Source organism: Electrona antarctica, assembly GCF_951216825.1.
Source record: "Electrona antarctica genome assembly, chromosome: 20".
NCBI lineage: Eukaryota > Metazoa > Chordata > Actinopteri > Myctophiformes > Myctophidae > Electrona > Electrona antarctica.
The window spans coordinates 17,075,932-17,097,233 of record NC_136801.1 but is presented as its reverse complement, the minus strand read 5'-3'; positions in this window follow the sequence as shown (position 1 = coordinate 17,097,233).

Below are 21,302 nucleotides of genomic sequence, written 5' to 3'. Positions count from 1 at the left end.
TATTTTAAGATTAGAGTCTTTGAAGTGTTCAAACTCGCAATAGAATACATGTTTAGAAGCATCTTCCATAAACATGAATAGGTTCCAAGCCTCAATCTGTGATTACTTCAACTGGTTGGCTGTATCTGTATGTATAGAACAGCAAGGTTTAGAATGATACCTAAACATCATCATTACACTTTCAGTCATGAGTTTTGATTTAGCTTTACGGCAGAGGAGAGCTTTGTCTGATGTCTCTGATCACAATGTTAGCAGCGTGAACTTGTCTGGCTTCTCCACCGAAGACGACACATGATATTGTGCTTGCCGTGCACAATGAATACAGTGAATACAGTGAGAGTTTAGAAAGCCCCATGGGATCCCATTCACTAAATGTGCATTGGTGCCCCATGATCTAAACAATGAAAGTCTGCACAACAGCATTGCTCCTGAGTTAAGTGTTTAGTTTACTTTAAAACAGAGAAAATTACTTTGGCATTATTCATCTGATGGCCTGATCTATAATTAAACTACCTTTTCTATGGGGCTGTAACTTTTACTCCTGTTGTCTCACTGCCAAATGCCCAAACCATGTATCACACACACACACACACACACACACACACACACACACACACACACACACACACACACACACCCCACTTGGACGTCTGCCATTGATCTCCCCAACACACCGGGCACGGCACAGCATCAGGTGCACGGCAACATTTCGAGTCATCCCATGCCCAGACGAGTTTCTCATCCCCATGACTACAGGCCTGGTGCGGGGCGACGGCTGGCCGACCGTCCAGTCCGCTGCCAGGAACCTGATGCGGGCTGCAGATGCACACAACGTGACACAGGGTCCCCTCACCCCGCTGGCATGGACCCCCGCCCCGGCCATCTGGTGCCCCTAGAGCAGCTGCCACTCAGTCATCATCAGGCCTGCCCACCTGCAGGACATGGCTCTCCGCTGTGGCCTTCTGAAACGGCTTCACGTCCAGCAGTGAGTTATCTCCTGCCCGGTACCGGCGCTCCCATGGGACACGGGACCGGGGAGCCAACTCTCTGAAGCTGTTCACAGACTTGTTTTCACATAGAGAACACATACATGCGTACAGAGCTAGTCACTCAGCCTGGCTACGTTCAGAGGAGACCCTGTGTGTTTCAGCCGATTGTCACAGCGCCTGCATAGGAGACAAAGAGGGATGGGGTGGAGGAATATGCTAGCGGGCAGCCAGTCACTTTGTCATGGCCGTCTGGACTGACATGTTGAAGAGGAATAGATGTGTCGCCGGGGCAGACGAGTTCGCATTGAAGCCCCCATCAATTCTTCCCCCGTCAATCAATGTTGAGCTGAAAGAAATCCCCCCCCGGCAGAGGGTAGGGGGGCGGTCAGGACTGCTAGATGGAGGAACCGATTTGACTGATGACATTTCACTGGACATTAGCGCTTTTGCTGCCTTTCAATAAATCCCTGTCAATATAGCTACCGCTTTCATATGGACATGCAGCGCTTCCTCTCTTCAGACCCCATTTGTTTTTGTCTTTCATTTCATTAACTCAGATGTCGGGCCGAAGTGGGCAGCTGTTATTTGTTTGTTTGTGTCGTGACATTTCCTTTGACGTGGCCCATGCATCAAGAGGAGCCATAATCTCTGCCCATCTAAATTGATTCTCTTTCAAAGGGAGAACCGCTCGAGATCTGCCACAAAGTTGCACTGCTATTCGTAGAGTGAATTTGTAAACCTCAGCCAGCTCTTCAACTCACCATCAATTAGGACAGTTAAAATGCGAAAATATCCCAATTTAAGCGAAGAAAACCTAAGTGCCACCTAAGTGCTTGGAAACAAGAATGAATGATGCCAGTGTGTGATTTTCTATAATGATTCCCTCGCCTGCAGGTTTTGACCATGCACAATACCTTTGTAAATGTTATATTTCCATTTCTAAAGGTCCTTTTTGAAAGGGGATCAGATAGCACCACTGTTACTCATATCAATGCTTTGGTGAACATTCCTGAAAGGGGTTTGTTTACATGTCTCCTGACCACATCAGAACATTCTGAATGAACTAATTTGAAGCCAGATCTTGAACAGCCTCACGCTTTGGGCTCGGCAGGCGTGTTCTAGGCGTGTGAGGGGGACGGGGACTGACATGAAGACAGATTTAGTTGTTGGGGCTATGCAAATGCTGGAGCCGTTTTAGCCACATTAAAGGTCCTTATATACACCAGAAGTATGACGAATAAACCAACACACTCTCACTCCCCAAAATGCATATTGACTTCTTGGGACAAATGTGACCAAGCGTTTGACTGGAAGGGGTACCCTTCCCTTCCGAAGCTGTTCGAGTTACAGTATGTCCCGATATGAGCAGAATCATAACTCATGTCTCTCCTAGAGTCAACATGCGCTAGTGTCAAGGGTACCCCCTTAAAGTCAAAAGTTTGCCGTCTTGGGAGTGAGAATGCGTTGATTAAAAAGTCAGAAAATCTAACTATTTGGTCATTCATTCATCCAGGTTGATGCTCAGTCAGACTGAATAATTTAGAACGTGCAAAGTGATCTATCAAACCTATATGAAAAACTTTAATCTGCAACCCAATTTTAACCAGTTCCAGAAGTACCCCTTTATCCTCATCATTGGAAGCGAGCGGCCGTCGGTCAACTGGTTGGACTTAGTAGCATTACCCTTTTCTTTAGGACATTGGATTACTTTCTGGTGCAGTGGCTTTCTGGTTAACGTATCCGAGAAGTGTGATTACAGTCTTGACACGTTTCAGAATTCACACACGCAGGCCTCCCTGCTTAGCCCAACAGGAGACCCAGCGAGCTCCCAGTTAGATCCAGCTCTCATTACCATCATCATCTTTGTACCGCACCAGCACACCGTGTATCTAACCCAGGGGTGGGCAACTTTGACGGTGGAGAGGGCCACTATATTTCCACACTCACTCCCTAGGGCCATATATTACTGTCGTCGCAATTTTTTTTGCTATATTCGAATTGAAATGTTGAATACTTTTTTACTATTTTTGAATTGGAATCCTGAAAATTAACATTTTTATGTAATTTCAAATGCCTTTTAATTATACTTGTGTTGAGCAATGAGCTACTAATTTAGACTGAAGTAATTAAAGCGGGTCATGTTTGCATGTTGTGGAATTGTAAACAGCTGAAACCAATATTATATCAGTATTCTGACATTAACCTGAGGGCCACATTAAGTGAAGGTGGGGGCCGCATGTGGCCCCCTGGCCGCCAGTTGCCCACCCCTGATCTAACCCACTCTGCAGATAACGAGAAACTGTACAGACACACACACACACACACACACACACACACCACTAAGATAAATGTCACTAGGCTCCCCATCCTCCTCCTTCCCAGATAAAGGCAAACAGAGATGAAAGCCCCCTACGAAAATGTATCAGGGTGGACACATTGTTGTGTGTGTGTGATAGCATCGATGTAGAGAGAGGACATGCAGTTGAGTACACAATCCTCAGGGTTAAAATTAACACTGCGGATTGTGCCGTGATGCACAAGGAGGATAGAAGACAAATACAAATGTGTTCAGAGCAAACACAGAATGATCACCCCCCCACCACCACCACCACCAACACCACCAATGGCTGCACTTTGGAGCCCTCGACTTTCGGGGGGCAAAGTGAGATCTTCAATATATAGTTCATAGGGTGTTACATCGTTGATGGAGCACTTATCCAACTGGGTAATGCAGTACCAGGAGGAGCAATTTGCAGCTCAGCCAGATCAGATTGGAGCTGCCAGAGGGGTGTTGATAGTTAAGAAATGTCTGTCGGGGCCCATGCAGGGGAATATTCAGTGGTGATGAAACAGTGGCATAAATGGCGAGACCAAACGTCACCTCTCATCTAGTTTTAGGAATGTCTAAGAAGGGAGCTCATTGGAACCAATAAACAAAATGTTGTTTGTAGAATTGTCTCTTTGTTGAGGAGCCATCTGGAATGATTTATTGTGCTCTTAATAAAACACTATTAACACAAAATCTAGGGGAAACCAACAAAGTGAACGCTTGCATGCTGTTGTGAGCTCATGAATCATTCTCTAGCAGTCCTGTTTATGCGTTCAGGCTATTACATTGTGGACACGGTGAAGGGCAGCGATTTGCAAGTCGGCCAACTTGTTATCTTATCAAGCGTGATTTGTGTTTTTTGTGTCTGGCAGAATTATTAAGCGTGCAAAGTCTTAATTAAAAGTGGGGAGCCAAAAATGTAGTACAGATAGAAGACACTGTTACTGCCATGCAGTGCAGTCAGTGTCTCCGTTTCCCAACCGGTGGCTTGGAGCCCGAATAAGCCTATGTCACAGACCAAACTTGGCTAGCTAGGGGAACATTTCGTTATAATGGTACACTGGTTCACGACTTCAGGGAGAAGATAAAATGTGGGAAACGCGGCAGCCAGTGCACTGATTTAGTGCACTGGCACTAAATCACATAAGACATTTGCTTACTTATAGCCACGTTCGGTTTAAAGGGAATTCCTAATTGAACAATACAGCTCGGTACCCTCAGCTCCAGTGTGAGATTCTGATTACGTTTGGTGATCAATCGCTGGAGCTCTCTCGTGAATAGGCTACACAGCCCCAAAACGTGAAAAGAATGAGTCTGCCTCTTCTTTTCTTTTCTTTTCTCCCCTTTGTCTGTTGCGCTCACCTTGATCTTTGGCTGTTTGATGGATGGAGGGCAACTGTGGTCACTGCCCTTCAATACTTCTTGTTTGAGAGCGGGTGTCTGGGCTTGTTTGTGTCTGCTCGTAGCCATTGATGGCGATGGGTGAGGTGGGAGACACTTGAGTGTGTTGAAACCAATATAAAGCTCTTCAGCCCCTCCACCCACCTTCTGAATTCTGCTCTATTTCACAGTGAACTGTGAATAATTCTTATTTCTTTTCTCTTTTTTTACCCATTTTCTTGCATTAGATAGGCCTACAGGAGCTAATGGTTTTGTCCGCCCCTGTTGAAACTAATTTGCGTCCTTGTGAACCAGGCGCCGTATGTGCATGAGCAACTGCTTTAATTCGTTAAGGTGTGAATGACTCTTTTGAAAACGGAGTAAACAGCATATACTGCCAGAATTCTCTGTCGGAAGTTCTTTTCTATGAGCACTGCCAATGAAGAAATGACTGCTCTATATTGTTCTATAAATCTAAATAAAATATAGATGGGACATTAAAGTCTAAAGGAAGCCTTGAACCCTTGAACCTTAAAGATACTGTAATTGTGTAGTACTGAAATAAGCTTGCTGTTTTGTGCTATATACAGTACGTTGTAGTACTTGTTGTATTGCATGGGTCTTCAACAGGGGATCCGGGATCCGTAGGGGGTCCACAAAGAGTTAATGCATGGGGGCTGTGTGATTGGAACTTTCTTTTTGATCGGCGCCCCTCCTACATCCAGCTTTTAGTTACCGTCCACAAACTTTGTCTTAAAGTAACATTAAATTCCCATTGACAATTTTAGGTCATAGTGTCTGAGCAAATAGGCGTGTCTATTTTACGGCATCACTTCACACAGGTGTGATTTTTATTTTATTTTTGAGGAGCGCTAGCCCCTCCTATGCCCAGCTTTGTGTGTTCGTGTGTACCCCATAGCGATGATTTGATTGGCTGGAATTGAGGACAGAAAAGTGAGGACGCAATTGTGATTGGCCGGAATGTGATGGTGTATGATGATGTATGATGATAAGAGCGCCCCTCACTTCACACAAGTGTGATTTTTTATTTATTTTTACATTAACCACGTAACCAACCTGATGATAGTGCTGTCAAACAAGTCTATGAAGCCATCTATGAAATCTATGAAAATGTGTAATCCACAACACAATTTCATACAACATAGAGGGTCCCTGGTTCATCTCCCTCTAATCTAAGGGGTCCATGACCTGAAAAACGTTGGGGTCTTCAACGTTTTTCAGGTCTATTGCTCTATTGCTCTATTGTGGCACGTTACGGTTGGGTTCAGAACTTTGGGCCGAGCATGTTTTCATGGCTACAGGCCCCCGTGATGGCGTGATAAGGTACAGACTGAGGGCAACAAATCACGAGAGGCAGAAGGAATCTGCGACGCGAGGGAGAGGTTTTCTTGCTCTCTACACCTCCTCACTCCTCATTGATGTATGCTCTGCCGCACTCTTTTATTTGGGTTTCCCGTTGTCTCGGCTGTCGTGAAATACTGCGAGGCATTGACCCGGAGACCGGAGGACCCGGTTCATACACTTAATTCATGTTCTCTCTCCTTGCACTCCCCTGAACGCTGAACCCACGCATATTTGACATTGTTAGCAGTCAATAGAATCCAGGAATGTGGCTATAACTGCAAAGAATAACCACTAGTTTCAAGAATCCACGGATAAGGAATAGAACGATGGTATTTATAAAGGTCAATCCTGTAGAACATAAACCACTTAACACCCCATAAGGCATCAAATGTGTCCTATATGCTATTTTCCACAGGATTGATTGAATACTTTATTAACAGTTTGCAAAAAAAAGACCACAGGAAAGTACAGTTCAATACAAGGTCTGAATATTTAAACCCATGCATGCTTGCAAGAACGCCTTGGCTTGGTTCCATTGGGGTCCTTCATACTCAATTAATCGAAACATTTAATGACATACAAATATACAGCACTATTAATTAAAAGCATCATGTAAAAGTGTGTAATCAAAAAGAAACATATGTACAGTGGGGCGTATAGGGGGGTAGGCTTTGACACACATGGATTCTGTGAATTATAGTATAATAATAATATTTCTAGGTAGATGTTGGCATGCCTCTGAAGAAGGCCTCTGGAAGAGGCCATAATAATAATATTTATAGGTAGATGTTGGCATGCTTCTGAAGAAGGCCTCTGGAAGAGGCCATAATAATAATATTTCTAGGTAGATGTTGGCATGCTTCTGAAGAAGGCCTCTGGAAGAGGCCATAATAATAATATTTATAGGTAGATGTTGGCATGCTTCTGAAGAAGGCCATTGAACTTGAAAACAGTGTGTATGAAACAAAAGCATGTTTATTTGTGGGTCCCTCCGAGTCTGATTGTGGATATATCAGGCAATCAGCCAAGAGCCTGTCGAGTGGCTTCCCTCAAGGGCTTCTTCAAAATCAGACAGCCAGTCAATTTAGGGTTCTTTGTTCCTCAGCCTATCCCTTTGGTTACACTTAGCAATCAGCTTTTTTCTTTCTTTTTTTTTTCCTTCTTTTTTTACGCAATGCCTGAAAATCGGCAGTTGGCTCTTTGTTGGTTTTTCCAACATGGCTCATCGAAAACAAAGATCACTCTGATGAATAAGAATCGTTTGAAAATCAGTGGTGGAAAAAGTATGGACATTTATTACTTAAAAGAGTATCAATACTGCATTGTATAAATACTGTTGTTATGAGTAAAAGTCGCGAATTCAAAATGGACGTGAGTAAAAGTATACCAAAAGTAGAAAGTACTCCCATTTCCATGTTTTCAAATGTATAAAATGTCTTTTGAAAATAGCAGATCTACAAGCTCACATTGTGTCGCATCACGATGCATTGTGAGCTTGTAGAGCGGCTATACCTCCAAATGTAAAAGTACTGAAAATTGAAAATACTCCAGTAAAGTAAGTAAAAAAAGATTGTACTTAGTAGTACGTACCGCGGTACCGGTATAAGTACAGTAGGCTACTTAGTACATGCAAATGTATTTTACACTGCTGCATTTGATGTCTTCTTCCTCCAATCATCAAGCAGAGAAGCCTATCGCCGCCTTTATGCCATGATATCCTCTTCACAATTCCAGAGAACAGTACTAGGCTGTATTGTATCAGCAGAAAGATAGCAAGTAACAAAGGCCTAATTACTACCTGCTGGATATGATGATGAGGAATAATTAACTGCAGAAGACGCGGGTAATTAACAGAGCCGAATTAAATGTCTAATATTATTGTATAAATGTTAAGCTGATGAGTAAAGGAAAAACAATGTTTTCTGCCCTGTTCACACAGTACTACCATTACCGTGTTTATTTTGGCGAGTGAATAAAACAGTGGTTCCAATGCTCGCGTCAAAGAATTAAGTGACAAATCTCTTGATACGCAAATCTTAATACCCCCCCCCCCCCCCCCTCCCCGCACCCACCCTGTTATAAGTGTCTTTGTCCCTGCTCGGAGTGCTGGCTTAACAAGGTGCCATCCTCGTCAACCCTCTGGTAAAGTGCCAAGTCCAGCTGAGAGCTGACACTCCTGTTACTACACTGTCATTAAACAGTCACACACACACACACACACACACACACACACACACACACACACACACACACACACACACACACACACACACACACACGACTCCTCACTCCGCAACTCTGAGTTAATGGCTTTTAGGGCTTCATGCTCTGGGTCAAAGTTTAATCCAGTGTGGCGCAGTGAAAAGCTCTGGCTCCTTCTGCTCCCTGTGCGCGCACACACACACACACACACACACACACACACACACACACACACACACACACACACACACACACACACACACACACAGGCCCTGAATCCGTGCATCATGCTCCCGTGGTTAACCCTCACTGTCGCTCCAAGGGTCCGTGGGGTCAGCCACGGTGCGACATTCCTGAGGCTGGTGACTGCCGTCAAGTAGTAGCTGAGGACTGTTGGCATGGAACAAAGAGGCCATGCAGCAGAGAAGAGGGGGGGGGGGATAAGGAGGCATATAGGCAGGTGCATTTTAATGCCTGCAAAAAGTGAATGTGTGCGTGCGTGCGTGCGTGCGTGCGTGCGTGCGTGCGTGCGTGCGTGCGTGCGTGCATGCGTGCGTGCGTGTGCCTGCTCACATTTGCATGAGTCTATACACGCGTAACTATGTATGTGTGTGGGCCGATGAAATTACTGCCGGAGACACTGAGGAGCTGGCACAGATGTTCTGCCACTTATGAAATACTTTCTTGTTCGCTCAGGCTGGGGCCTCATGTCGCCCGCCTTCCACCCCCCCCCCCCCCCCCCCCCCACACACACACACACATTCCTCCTTTTCACTGCCTCGTATTCAGCAAAGTGTTCTGTAAGTCGTCACGGCAGGGGCAAGTGAAAGACAATGTATACTGTAGTGTACAGTGTGCATCTCCCCCCCAACCCCCTCCCCCCACAGTGTGCGTGTGTGCGCCTTTGAGTCTTGCAAAAATATTGTAGACGCCGTGCCATCATTCAACGGAGCCTCAGATATTTCTGTCTTTTTTGTGTTCATGTATTTATTACGCTAAAAGCCTTCCCACTCATTCTAACGGAGAAACTTGTGATTATATTTTGCACGGATTGACAAAATATGTTATGGTAACTTATGGCTTTCCCTTTCCTGTAGCAGCGAGCGAAATAAGCGCCACTCCCCAAATTGTGAGAGAGGGAAGCGTGTGCCGGCGAGCGCTGATGAAATATGTTAATAAGCTGCCAAGACACGAGCGCGACTCCTGGTTAATGGCACAACACAGCAATCTGGCCCTCCGGCGGAGGGAGAAATGAGCATCTTCATCACCACAAGTCCCCCCTGTGTGTGTGTGTGTGTGTGTGTGTGTGTGTGTGTGTGTGTGTGTGTGTGTGTGTGTGTGTGTGTGTGTGTGTGTGTGTGTGTGTGTGTGTGTGTGTGTGTGTGTGTGTGTGTGTGTGTGTGTGTGTGTGTGTGTCCGCATGCGTGCCTGTGTGTATATGTGAGAGGGATATCAGTCAGAAATCCACACCGAGCAAGTTAGAAAAAAGGAGTGATGGTGCCCATCATTCCTTTCAAGTGGAGGGAATCACCAAGAAGAATATGAAGCGTTTAAAAGAAGAGAAACCATAGGAGGAGACAAATGGGAATAAAGAGCGGGTGAGAAGCATAGGAAGCCGAGAAGGGAGGAGGAGGAGGAGGAGCAATGACAGGGAGCAATGAAGAAGATGGAGGGGTTCATGGTGTCCCCAGCAAAATGTGTTACCTCAGCCATTTAAAACATAAAAGCAGATCTGCTACATCTGCTATTTTTGAACATTTAAAAAAAAGTCTTGAAAGAGTTTGGAAGATTTTGAAATTAAATAGTTTTAGAATCAGTGCGCTCAAGCCCCAGATGGAGAGAAAGAAGTGTCAGGGGGAGGGAGCGGAGAAAGCGTTTGAGGAAGTGGGATTGCTCAACAACACATCTCGGGGAGCCTGGCTGGGTGACAGATCGCATCCCTCTGCCTCTCTCCGGGGGCACAGAGTTTTCATTATGAACACAAATGTTAACGCCGCTTGAAACTCCCATCAGCCAAATGCCTCAACTATAGTCGTTTTTCTCTTTTTTTGTTGTCGTCATGGCGAGAAAGACACACGCTCAGTCACTCACACACACACACACACACACACACACACACACACACACACACACACACACACACACACACACACACACACACACACACACACACACACACACACACACACAGGCACTGCATGGTGATACTGGAGCGTGGTGGAGTGGTTGTGATCGCTGTATTATGCTCAGCATCCCAAAAACCTGCTGCTTGATGATGTCACGGCCATGACTTCTAATCGAGGGGGGGTTCAACAGCTTGAATGAAGACTATACGGTAGTTTCTGGTGAAATGGGTGCACAAGGTCGCCGTAGCATAGTCCCAAGATGCAGTACCCGAGACGCAAATAAGAAATTCCAATGTGGTGATACAGTCATTTGTTTTGCACCTAATAGGCGGTTCCAGCAAATGAAATGACCTCAGCAAACTGTGCTCAGGATTTAGCCATCAGGAGAGAGTGACTGAAACATAAAGTGCTGTGTGTGTGTGTGTGTGTGTGTGTGTGTGTGTGTGTGTGTGTGTGTGTGTGTGTGTGTGTGTGTGTGTGTGTGTGTGTGTGCGCGTGTGCGTGTGCGTGTGCGTGTGCGCGTGTGTGCGCGTGCGGGCGTGCGCGCTTACTTTAACGTGCATGAGTAGCCTTGCCTGAAGCTGATACCCAATACTTCTTTTGGCCGGTGGACATTCCCCTTTGGCTGAGGTAACCTGGCCTGACCCGAATAGTGAATACAGGTTGTTACACTGGGGGCTCGTCCCGGATAGGGTTTCCGCTATAGGGGACAGATCTAAAGGGGGGGGGGGGGGGGGGTTAAATGTAGCAGAATTGCCCTGCCTATATGATTCCCAAAAGCCCAATATCTCACTTCATGGCCAAGAGGGGGATTTCCATTTTGCTGAAGCCTCAGTTATACTCAGTTGCATGCCAGTGTTGTCGCCAGTAAATATCAGATCTACAAGCATGCCGATATTTTACAGTGTGCAACTAAGTATAAATTAGGCTTGAGCCATAGATGTTTGACTTTCCATGTGGCACTCTTGGGTATGTACCCAAGTTATCCCTACCTATACACACCTATGTGTCTTCCATCAACCAATGAGTGCTAGCACAGTTTGCTGAAAGCAGTGGCATTTACATTAATTGTGTACTATTTGCAGATGACACCAGTCTACATATAGCTCTGGGGAAAGATCTTGGACAGCTCCTGCATGCAGTGGAAAGGGAACTAGAAATTCTCAAGTACTGGTTTGATGTCAACAAATTATCACTGAGCCTATCCAAAACTAAATCTCAGTTGTTCATTTAAAAATCAATGAGGTTGAAATTGAACGGGTATATTATGAACATTAATTCTTGGGAATTACAATAGAATAGACAATAGACTCAGCTGGAAATCACATGTAAATGTATCAAAATTAACTCGACACAAAAACTCTCAAATGAGATGATGTCGTGGACTTAAACACTGCAGTAATTATGTACAAGGCAGGTATACAATAAAATATCCCCCCCCTCCCCCCATTTGTTTTGTGAAATCGATGTCTGACAATGTACGTTGTTTTGTTTTAAACCCGAGTTATGTTTCAAAAGGGTAGGCAATATAAACCTTGGCTTCGGTGCCACTATAGCAATAGTGGATTTAAATGCATCTATATATGTTTGTATACATGTACATGTGCTCTTTTTAATGGACGAAAATATAACTTAATTACTTTACTTATACAGTACTTACTTACTATAGGCATACAGACAGCCCTGTTGTTGTTCACGTGTGCAGAAATATCATTCGTAAGATACGTTTAAATTACACAAATCTTCAATTATTTTCTAGACTTTGACTGCTTGGCCATAGTATTACAACGCAGACAGACAGAGACATGCATACATACACGCGCGCGCACGCACGCACGCACGCACGCACGCACGCACGCACGCACGCACGCACGCACGCACGCACGCACGCACGCACGCACGCATGCAGAGAGAACCTAAACCCAGGCTAATCAAAAGAACTTGGCAGAGCGCCTCAGAGCTGTTCTCTGGTGGAGATAGGGATGCAACGCCCTGTACCAATATGGTGAAGTCTTACAGTAATTGTGTCCTGGGGGGTCATCGCTCTCTCTTGTTCTTGATCTCTCTATCCTCGTCTCCCTCCCTTTTTGCTCTTAGTCTATCCCTGACTGTCCCTCTGTCTGTCTGTCTGCACCATGAACACACACACACACACACACACACACACACACACACACACACACGTGCACGTGGCTCTCTGTTAACCATCAGGCAGGGGGTCATAGATCAGCCCTGTCCCCTTCTTGTTTACAAGCTCTCCAGATAGCAGCAGGCATCGGTCTTGACAGCTCTCCTCTGAAGCTCTTCACACAGAAGCCTGTTTGGCCGTCAGGACCAGGTGACAGATAAGCCAGTATAGACACCCACTCAGGGTTCTGGCAAGGGGCCTGACCTTTGTAAACAGTGATTATCAGTGACTTTGTAGGGCCAGGGTCCTAGAATTCCTGAGTGTGGTGGGAAGGCTATCATCTCCAACTAAAAGCATACTCTGGATTATTCAGAGCATATTGGGGAGGGGGGAGGGGTGCAGGACAGAAAGATTATGTGACCTTATTAGCCTTTGTCCATGTGGAAATCCCCAGATCAAGACCCTGGCTAAAGGTTAGCAAGCACTCAACATGGAAAGGGTTTTTAACTCAGTCACTGGTTAAGTTGTGGATCTCAGTATTAAAGACATGGACACCATTGTCATTAGTCATGTGTGTGTGGGTGAATGACCACAGCCATACAGGGAATTATATACCATTATATCCATGCAGGGCTTGAGCTGGCCTTAGCCGGTACCTGCCTGCTGGGCTCCGGCAAATCTATAAGGTGTTGTTTTTACTTTAGGCTATTTATTATTAATTCAACTTTCACCTTTTCCCCTCAATGTACCTTCCTGTAATGGAAAATTATCATGGATGAAATGAAACATAACAGTTGTTGTAAATGTTTATAATTATGCATTACATCTTATGACAAGGTTTATGTATTATAAGTATTATAACTTGTATTAATATGATTTATAAGTGCTGGACATCAGCTAACACTTTACTTAAAGGTCGAGTCTACATTATAAAGTTGCATTTTATTGCATTATTAGACACTATTAATGCTTCATAACTCATTATAAATGTTTGTAATTATGCATAACTTATAACAAAGACATTTTATAACAAACTAAGTTAAGGTCGTTATAATGTGCTGTTCCACTTATAATGCATTATGAACAACACTTATATACATTATAAACGTTATAAGTTTTCATATATGTTCATAAACCTTTATTACAAATGTGATTATATTGCATTAGGCATCCTAAATTAGTAAATTCCTAATATAATGTCTTGCACATGGATTTTTCATTACTTCTCAGGGAGACAAGCTTCATTTCAAAGCTTTTTGCTGTGGCCAATCATTGTTGCTCCATGGCATTTCATTTTCAATTGAAGAAGATATCAGTGCATTGTCATTGCTGTGCCCAAGTCTATGACACTAATAGGAAAGAAATGGGGATTTTAATGAAAATCCATGTTGATAGCGTGGTGCTAGCTGAAGTGGGAGAGGAAATTCTGAAATTCAACTTGCGATATATGAGAAGAATAGGATTTGCCAATATTGTTGTTTATTCTGAAAACATTTTGTGCCAGGTACCAGATGTAAGAATGCAAAAATATTCCAAATATTCCACATTATTTTTAAATAGCAGATCTACAAGCTCACAACGTGGCGCATCATTTTCAATTACCCGATGTATACAGTACTGTAGGTTTAAAGTGCTCATGTGGCCTGTACAGTATATAGTCGCTTCTTTTGGGCTTGTTTTCCTAGACCTTGGTACCTCATTTCTCTCACAAAGTCTGGCAACACTCCAGTCGCTCTGGATTAAGAGCGTCTGCTAAATGCCTAAATTGTAAATTGTAAATTGTAACACTGATCGTTGCTGTCGCGTGGAAACCATTATATGCTTCTCAGGAAACGTTATTCGAGCTCTTGTTAACACTTCATTGGTTAAATATTCATAGAATCCACAGACATAGACATTCAACCTCTTCCAATGTGGCGTCCCTGTTTCGGGTATGTCATTATATATATATATATATATATATATATATATATATATATATATATATATATATATACATACATACACACACACACCGGTATATATATATCTGGACCCACTGAAAAATCAGCCATTAATTTTACCCATGGAGATTTACAAAAATATTTATATACCAAATTATTTTAAGCCTAAAATCAAGCCATCCTGCAGGATCCTGGTGAATCATGACCATTAACACCCTTGATTCTGTGAAGAAAGAAAAATGAAAAGCAAAGGCTATTAAATGTAGTATATCATATAATTATAATTAATTATTCAAACTTTTTTTTTTCACAGAATCAAAGGTTTTATGTTCATGATTCACCAGGATCCTTGATGGTTGGATTCTAGGCATATATTTTTGTAAATCTCTATGGGAAAAATTAATGGCTGATTTTTCAGTGGGTCCAGAAAACCACGCCCACTGCTATGCCCTATAGGCTCCTATATAGAGTGTCGCAGTCCTGCCCCCGACGAGCAGCCCGGAAGACAATTTCCAATTCATTTTTCATAAAGTATTTATTTAAAGACCTCGGTCAAAGCCAACTCGGATCGTGACAACTCATGACAACAAACACAATTTTTTGGGCCGAACAAATAATTAGAAGAAAAAAAGGGCATTTTTTGTTGTTTTTTCTTGTTTTTCCAATCCGAGTTGGCTTTGACCGAGGCTTACAGGTCTTTAAATAAATACTTTATGAAACATCTATGGGAAAAATGAATTGGAAATTGTCTTCCGGGGCGCTCGTCGTCATGAAAAAAACATCAAGAGATGAAATGTACAAGATTTCTGCCCAATAGTGGAAATATCTTGAAAACTACTGGCTGGATAGAAATGGAATTTGCTGTCAACCTTCACCGTGAAGATGAACCCGTTTCAGGATACGGTGAACTCGTTCCTATAAAGTACGTCTAATAACCTTCCATCACGCAAGGTTTGGGAAGTATTTTGGAGGGGGTGAGGGGGGTTATGTGAAGCCTCGTGCCTCCTTGAGGTATCCTGACTGTAACAGCCTGTTGGCCTCATGGGGAGGGGAGCCCAGGCTTAAGTTGTTGCCAAACTCCAGGGCTTATCTTTGCAAACACGCTTCCATCTGAAAAAATGTTCCGCCAAACCTGACCGAGACGCATCCGGGCGGAGCACGCTGCAGCCAGACCACGCGTGTGGACCAGCATGCATTGCACTGGCGGGCTCCGCTCCTTCATCGGCTTCCTGTCAGAATCATTGTGGGACACTCGCTGTCTGATGTAACAGGCGCGCGTGCGTGCGTTCCCCTCACGCGCGAGCGCACACATGCAGACAAACTAACAATGGCACAGATTCAGTACCCAGCTGACAAGAAAATACACATGCTCATGCACACACACACACACACACACACACACACACACACACACACACACACACACACACACACACAAGCCTAACTGTGTACATGTTATCAGACTTTTTCACAGCAGTGGTGGGGGGTGGTTTTTGAAGCTGTGAGCAACTGTCCAGACCAACTTTCCAGAGGCTGTCCATTCAGTCTGGTGCTGTTTTTGTTATTAACTCAGACAAGAGCTCCACGCGCACGCACACACACACACACACACACACACACACACACACACACACACACACACACACACACACACACACACACGTTCACGCACATATAGACACATTCCCTGTCTATCTCCACTGATAAACATGGACGTCTGGTAGCACACCACAGTTGGCTGTAAATCCCCAGCCGTGTTGTTCGGAATGATACTTTCCAAATGTTCAGCTCTGCGATGCGGTCCGTAAACAGAGATTAGTTAAATATATTTCCCACACACGTCTCTGTGGATCTCTCTCTTGGTGAATGTGTCACACATCAATGAGAGCATGAGCAACAGCCCATTATCACGTTTCTAATGTCACACGGTAACATTTGCCTCACATTCTTCTGCAGATGTTGAAATGTGAGACTAACGCAGCGCTGAGTGGGGCTTCCTGCAATGTAAATATGTCAGCACATGGTAATTCAGTGTAAACCGTTAAAGACCAAGGCTTTCGTGGAGAAAGACATGGAATGCATTCTCTGCTCGTCGACCTAGCCCATAACCAGAGATGGAAGAAGTACTCGCATGTTTTACTTCCATTGAACTATGTCATTAAGTATACAGTACTTAAGTAAATGTACTGTTTCCACCACTGGAAATTCCTTTGCTAAGATTGTATGCATGCACTCATGGTCCTAGTAAGGCATAAAGGCACAAGGTATATTGCAACTTTTCTATTGCAGGTACATATTTGCATTCCTACTGCTTTTGGACACCAAAAGGAGTATATGGGAAATGTATTTGGTCTATAAGAAATTCTAGAATATAAGGCATTCGGGCGGCGGTGGCTCAGGGGTAGAGTGGCTGGATGGTAACCGCAAGGTTGCCTGTTCGAACCCCGGCTCCCCCAGAGTTAGTGTCGAAGTGTCCTTGAGCAAGACACTGAACCCCTAATTGCTCCCGATGTGCTGGCTAGTGCCTTGCATGGTTTCTGCCGCCATCGGTGTATGAATGTGTGTGTGAATGGGTGAATTGATGCACAATCTATGTAAAGCGCCTTGGATAAAGGCGCTATATAAATGCACCATTTACCATTTACCATTCTAAGTATTAGTATTTAGGTCAACTTCAAATGTAGCCTGACTATGTCCATATGAAAAATGACATATAATTTCAAAGGAGCTCTGTCTGCCTGCTGTATGCGTGTCTGTCCTTTGCATATTTCAAGAGACTTTCATCCGATAAGGTTCACACGTGGCGAGTGTACCGCTGTAGACCCAAGGAAGTGCAGTGTCTAGTGTATTGATTGAATGAGAACGCCGCAAGCAGCCGTACGGCAGATCTTCCACTTCCGGCGACCAAGTAATCGACATGATCATACCGGCCGCTCGGCACATGTTCCGAACAGGACCGCACTCCGAACTGGCACCATAGAGTTATAAATAATAGAGACGTCACCGGATTTCTCCTCCCATCCACTTGCATGGAGTTGCTCACCCAGCGCATGAGTGCATTCTGGGATGCATTTGGGCCGTACGTGAACGCGGTGGGCCCAAAACATGAACGACTACCGTGCGTACGGTTGTGCGAGCGAGTCATGAACGAGCGCCGCCGTTGTTGAGTATTGGCTCGGAGCAATGGGAGCATTTATGTGTTTGGCCCAGTGCCGCTCGAGCTGCATTACCTACTTCCGGCCACCATGTCCATTCCGCTTCAGTGTTTCCTCTCAGTGGTCGGGCCTTGACTGGCACACCTTCGGAGCGGGCAAACGTGCTGAGCAGTCACGTGTTCCGAACAGGCACGCACTCTGAAGGTGTACGTGTTCCGAATGTGCACGCACTGTAAATGGGTACGCCCCAAACATGTACTGCACTAGTATTTAAATAGACAAAATAAAAGGTTTCTCTTTGAAGCCTGCAGTGCCTGCAAATTGATAGTATTGTATAAAAAACACACCAGCGCACAGCTCTGTGTTGGTCTCCACACAGCTTATTTTCTGACAAACAATGCAGATGACAGACTTTGGTCACGTTATAATGAACTACAACAGTGTTTACAGTTAGTTCTGTTTACAGTCAACATGTGACGCCGTGCTTTCCAAAAGGCAGACGAGAATGCTGCATTCATTTAAGTCTCCTGTATCACAGTGTTTGATCTAGGAGGAGAACTCTATGTTCATATTTGGACACAGAGTCTCCTCCACAAACTGAGACGAATAGGTTTCTCACAGAGTGATGTATTGAGCACGCAGAAAGTGAACTTCCTATACATCCACACTGAGAATTTTAGAACATTTTATGTGCCTCCTCTGGTTTCATATTGTGCCATCTTAACTTTACAGCATACTAAAGTTTTGATCTCCCACTTCTTTCTTGTTCTTTTCAAATAAACCGTTTCACGTTTACAGTGAACATTACCACGTGAGCCGTAAAATCGTGTAAACGGGCAGCAGAAATGTGGCCCCGTCGAATCGCTGATAAATAATAAACGTTTCAAATATGCAGAAGTTTCCACCAAGTTCTCATTGAATTATTCACTTTTCCAAGCGAAAGTCTTTGAAGCCGAACCACCCCTCCCTCCAAAGACAAAACCACGGCCCGTGGCAAAGCATGCAAAGCTCTAAGCCCTACACTAAACGCTGCGTCATGAAATGGCGCCAAGCAAAACATTCCACATCTATTGGTATGAAGAGGGACTTTGAAGAGTTCTGGGTTCGGCATGGCTAGTGTTCAGAACTCTTCCTCTTAGATGAGAGAGAATTCATGCTGTTGAGTCATTCCCACAGCTCATGACCTATATGACGCCATTAGCTTTATTCCCACGCAAAGAATCGCCAGCCTAGCAAGTTTGGATATGGCGGACAGACTTAATAAGTCATCCCACTCCTCCTTAATAATAATAATAATGAAATTCATCACATGTATAGCGCTTTTCTAAATCAGTCCAAATACTTTATTAATTATTAGACAAAATTGTCCTATGACAAAACCACGGCCCGTGGCAAAGCATGCAAGCTCTAAGCCCTATACTAAACGCTGCGTCATGAAATGGCGCCAAGCAAAACATTCCACATCTATTGGTATGAAGAGGGACTTTGAAGAGTTCTGGGTTCGGCATGGCTAGTGTTCAGAACTCTTCCTCTTAAATGAGAGAGAATTCATGCTGTTGAGTCATTTGTCCTATGCACGAAATCTCTGCGTGTGTGCATGCGTATAGTGTGACTTCCTACAGTATCTCTACAACCGTCCAACCGATCGACTACAAACCCTCCGCACGTAGTAACTGAAGGGGGCAGTAATTGAAAAGGCCCATGTGCCAAAGTGAAAATCCCAGGTTTGCCACTTGGTCCTGGGGGTATGCAGCAAAAGTACAGCACCATACAGTACAGCAGCTGTCAGCCGCTTTGGTCTTTCGTTGTTCTTGTGTTCTTTCTGTGTTCATTAAACCTGTCAAGTGTCAAATCATAGCGTCAATGCCGTGGCGTCGACGTGACCCTTGTGACCTTCAGTTGCCTGGTAACTGAACGTGAACCAGGCTCTCGTTCTGAAGGCAGAGGAACAGTTGATTGGTGCAGCACCACACCACCACACCACACTGCACCACACCCTACACAACATGCAGTTCTGACAGGAAACACGCACGTCAAAGTAGATTAACCATTTATTGCAACAAAGAATACAGTTAAACTTGACGTTAAAGGCTGCACTCTGGGTGATGTCCCGTGAATTTTGTCGAAGCAGCATGCTATGCAAAATCATCGAACGATAGCAATACCCCCATGGGTATTTAATGAGGCAGTTAATGAGACAAACTTGAAACATACAACTTTAATGCATGCATTTTAACACTAAAGCCATACAACATTGAATCAGATTAGAGCTTTGCAACATTGAAGCAGTACATAAGCCAGGGTTCCCCAATAGGCGGCCCACGGGCCATTTGCGGCCCGCGGAGCGCCCCCTGGCGGCCCGCGGAAGAATTTCAAAAAAAATATAAATATAAATGGCATTAAATGGGGGTCAGTAGCCTATGCATGTCAAACTGGGCATCCTTTTCAAATGGGGTCCTGCCCTGAAAATGAATTTTCAGGGCAAGACCTCGACCTCACGCGTGCGGACTCGGCCCCCAGCCTGGTACCCTAGTCAAAATATGGCCCTCGAGGAAAATTAATTGGGGAACCCTGACATAAGCAATACATTGACATTTATATTTTGCTTCAATCAGTAGGCATACATTCACGAGTATTTGAGCCTATGCCAGACTCTGATCAAAAGGCGGAGGCTGGGGTGGTGGAGGCAAGCTTAGCTTGTCAGCAGCAACAGCAGTGTCTCAAGCCATGGAAGCAGAGCTATTGTGTAGCAGAGAGTCGTATTTAAACAGACCGCCTTGTTGAGGGAATGAGTCGTGATTGGAGTATGGAAGTGTGACGTGATGATCAGTTGAGATGTGAATTAGGAATAGGAAGCTATAGGCTGATTGATACAATGCAAAGCACCTGTGACCCTGTAAAACGCTGTGCTACATTTTATAATCAACCGCAAGGAGGGAGAAGAAAAATGCTGGTGGGGTACCTTTTTTTACCCTTTTTTTTCTTCCCCTTCCCGATCCCTAATTTAGATGTTGCCATTTCCCCATGTGTTTTACCAGGATTTATGCCATCTCCCCCAGTTCTCCTTCCCGCTAAATGGGCATCCTAACAAACCAGAGGGAGTCGCTAGTACAGTGACAAGGACAATCCCATAGTACTGGCTTCCAACACTGCCAGCTCTGTTTGTCGGAGTGCCCAGCAGCCCGGCTGGTGGTGGCCAAGTGCTAGTGTGGTACCTTTGAAGGCATTATGTAACCGCTATACTCGTTAAACTAATGATTTTGCCCTTGTGTGGTTTTAAAGACCTTTTAAAAGGCCTTATTGCAGTTTAACGGGCTATTATCACCAAATCTGACAGTTGAGGGTTCTCATGAAAAGCAGGAGACAATAAGGCTTTTGTGCGATACAATGGCTTTGGATGTCAGGCTGTAATGTGGCAGCAGAAGTCTATCAAACATTCCATCAGCCGTCTCTGCTGAGTTCTTCAAAGCAGCGAATGGATGTCGTATCAAATGCCATCGGCCAGCTGTCAACTGGTCGGCCCGTTGCATCTTGTCGACGTGTGACACACATTATAATGTGATGTCCTTTCAGATATCTGTTTGTCTTTTTTTATACCAAAAAACGAACGGAATCGTGAATCATCGGGTGACATTAAATCGATAAGAGGGCATGTATTTTGCGGGTCACTCTGTGGCCACAGTGC